The sequence below is a fragment of the Belonocnema kinseyi genome, chromosome 2, assembly GCF_010883055.1.
Source record: "Belonocnema kinseyi isolate 2016_QV_RU_SX_M_011 chromosome 2, B_treatae_v1, whole genome shotgun sequence".
Taxonomy (NCBI): Eukaryota; Metazoa; Arthropoda; class Insecta; order Hymenoptera; family Cynipidae; genus Belonocnema; species Belonocnema kinseyi.
In genome coordinates, this window is record NC_046658.1 from 164,526,882 (window position 1) to 164,530,507 (window position 3,626).

Consider the following 3,626-nt stretch of genomic DNA (forward strand, 5'->3'; position numbering starts at 1 on the left):
GTGTTCTGAAGATGTGCATTTTTAAAACCGAATTTAATCAAAATAAGTTTTATATAATTTTCTTGTGTAATCTTCATACTGTTAGATTTACGACCGCGTTTAATTTCTAATCCCAAAAATTCTCTAGATTCACCCAAGTCTGAAATTTCAAAAGCTTGATTCAATTTGATTTTAATTTCAACCAACTTAACATAATCGTTACTCGCGATGAGCGTATCATCCACATATAATACTAAAAGTGCCATTTTATTTTCAGAACGCCAAGTAGAAAGACACTGATCGTGACGGTCACTTAATAACTCTAAAGTTATTAATATTTCCATAGAAAATTCTACCTCAATATTTCCGTTCAAAAATGAAGTCTTAATAACCAGCTGACAGACATCGAGATCAAGATAATTTATAATGGTTAAAACGGTTCTGACTAAAACTAGTCTTGAAACCGGGGCATAGGTTTTTTTTAGATCATAAATGTCATTGTCCTTAAAATCCCTTATAACTTATCTTGCTTTGAATTTTCTATTTCATTTAGGGTCAGTTTTTTGCTTAACACCCGTTTTGAATAAATTATGTTCGGTCATTTTCCAGATCCATCACCCTGTGGACGATCTACTAATTCCCATACTTCGTTCTTGTTCAGTGCATTGGGTTCATCTTCGATAGCTATATTCTAATTTTCTTTGTCTTTATACATCATCGCGTCTTTAATCGTTACTGCATCTTTGCTAAGGTTAGCCAAGGAATTAAGCAACAATTCGTCCACATAGCGGTTTTCTGTCGCTTCAAGTTCCTCTTCAATTAGTGGAAATTCAATCATCTCTCATCCTCATCTAACGGTCGTTTTGTTGGTCTTCCTCTACCTTTTTTCGCCTCTCCTTCCACTTTCGATTGTTCTTCACCGTCGTTTTGAACTTTTTCTTCAAAGACAAACACTTCGTTCGTTAAGGATGGAGCTTAATTCGCGGTTTTCTAAAATTTATTTCCGTATAACAATTTTTCGTTAATCTTGACGTCTCATAACTCGTAAAATTTCTTTATCTCAGGGTATCAGAATTGGTAGCCCGTAGGCGTGTAGCCTCCAATAATGGCTCTCATCGCACGCGCTAAAAACTTTTATTCCGGCTTTCCTGTTACTTTCCAGTATGCTAGGAATCCAGGTCGTTTTATTTGATTCAGATTTACTTTGTATTCTAGCATGAGTTTAGTAATCGGTGTTTCGTAATTGATTTCTTTACTGGAAGTTCTACTGGAAATGTAGACAGATGCATCGACAGCTCGGATCTTTTTCTGAACCGTTTGATTAAAATGTTCTGAAGTGCCATTGTGTTGGCAAATTGGCTGTCGTTTAATGCCTTCTCGTGATAACACTTTGTCTGTATAAACACCCGTAAATTTTGTGCGTTTGTCAGATCGTAGATAACATACTTTTTCATCTTTACCTAAAAGATTTCTAGAGATGATTAAGCAGCTAATCGTTGTGTTTTAGGCATAGCACAAATTTCACAGTTTAAAATCGATTCATCTTAACATTTTGTAGTTCTTGATTTTATTTCCATATAATTTGAATTCTGTAAGGTATTTAAGAGATCCGTGGGCTATTCGTACATGCCACGGTGTTTCTTTATTCGATTTGATGAAATTGTTATAAGAATTCGTAAAAGGTGAATCGCAATCTAACAAATTTACTGAAGGCGAATCGTCAATATTTACAATTTTCCTGTTCATGATCGTTGTGTCAGAATTTGAGGTTTATAATTTAGTGCAATTATTTTATACACCCGATATAAATATTTCATTTGTTTCTGGATCGTAAATGTCAATTAGTTCATTGTCCAAGTGTATATCCCACCCGGCTTCGGCAAAGCGTGGCAAGGACAGAACATTTCCAGACAGTGATTTAGAATAGAGGACATTTTTCAATCCAAAGGTTTTCCTATTTTTGTAGTTAGTATTTTCTGTACCGTCGTTAAAGGTTTTTACTATCATCTTGTTTTGAGTCGTACATGATAAATAAACTTTTTGCTTACCTTCCTCCTTTTTTTTGTTGATCGTTCGCCTGGGTTGCGATATTCGCACATTGGGACCGAGTTCATACCAGTTTTTGATTGGTCACCTTGGTTGTCGCCATTTGAATTGTTTTGATGTCATCGATTGAAATTCTTGTTCCAATTCATTCGCCCTCTGTTATTTTTATTAAATACTCCACGCTAGTTGATGTTCCCTTTATACTGGTTTCTTTGGTTTTTTGGTTTGAATGATTGTTTATTGTTAGAGTGTAGTTTCTGATTGTTTCTCCCTTTGTTGTCAACTCGTAGTTTTCCCCCACGTCCTTGACCTGATTTGTTAAGACCTTGCCAGCAATCAGCTGCTTTATGAGTACCAGGCTGAGAAAGCAGATGGAGTCTTTTTCGAGATAGTTGCATTGAATCTATTTGCTTTGGCTTTCAATATGAATAATTTGAGACTATTGTATGTTAACCGGTTACATGTTTGATTTTTTAACATGAGATCCAGCGTTTGAATTTCTGAAAAAACTGCCAAAATTGCATTATAAAACGCGTCACGTTTTTCGTCATCAGATTGTGGAGTTGTATCCTGTATATTTTCATAATTTCGACTCAGATCTTTGAAACGGGCCCAGAACTTTATTACAGTTTCGTTTTCTTTATATTTCATAGAATATAAATAACCTTCTTATGCTAATGCTGGTCAAGTTCGTTTTGCATCGATTAAAATCTTTAAGAATGTTAAGATTTCGCTTAGGATCTTGAATACTTAGGATTTTTGAGTGATATGTAGGATCGATTCGATTAATTTTAATTTTATTATTTTAATTTTATTTGGCGCCAGGTAGAGTGCACCTTACCGGGATCTCGACGACGATGTCTGGGCGTCACCTAGCAGGAACGCTAGCCCCAATTTGACCTGAGATACTAAAAAGGGGAGGGGTTAGTTCTCGCGGGCGAGAGAGAAAATTCATTCAGTACGCTCAGGTCTATTTAAGATAAAAATTGAATTCATTTATTATCAACAAAAGAGACAAAATCAAGTTATAATTATTTCACTGCTTGTCTGACGACTGTCTGACAGCCCCCCGAGAATCGAGCGCTTTCTGACAACTCCATGAGAATCTAAAATCATGTCACAATTGCATCACTATTTGCTTACTTAGCGCATGAGCTTGTAAACCGTCGTCCTAATTTTTGTGCACAAAAATGTTGTTATCAATCATATTGTTATTTTTTAACCAGTTATTTAAAAATTTGTTTCACAACTCGTTTGCTTTTTGCCTTAAACAGTCGTCTGCAACATTTATTAATTTTTCTTTTTCTTCATTTACATATTAATTTATTCAATTATTATAATCAGTCGTTCATTATAATGTATTTTCTTATTAATAATTCGGTTCGTTAATTGATCAATCAATTCGACGTTAATTATAAACTAATATTCCTTTGATCACGTTCGTTTATTTTTTAGTGCTTATGAAAATATTAAATGTTTTTTTTTTCTAAATAAGAGATTCAAATACTATAGGGTCGAGTCATCTCATCGTGTGAGTCCAGTTTATAGTTATATAAACACCACTTCGTCGCTCGCTATCGAAAAATGAGTCCCGGCTTGTA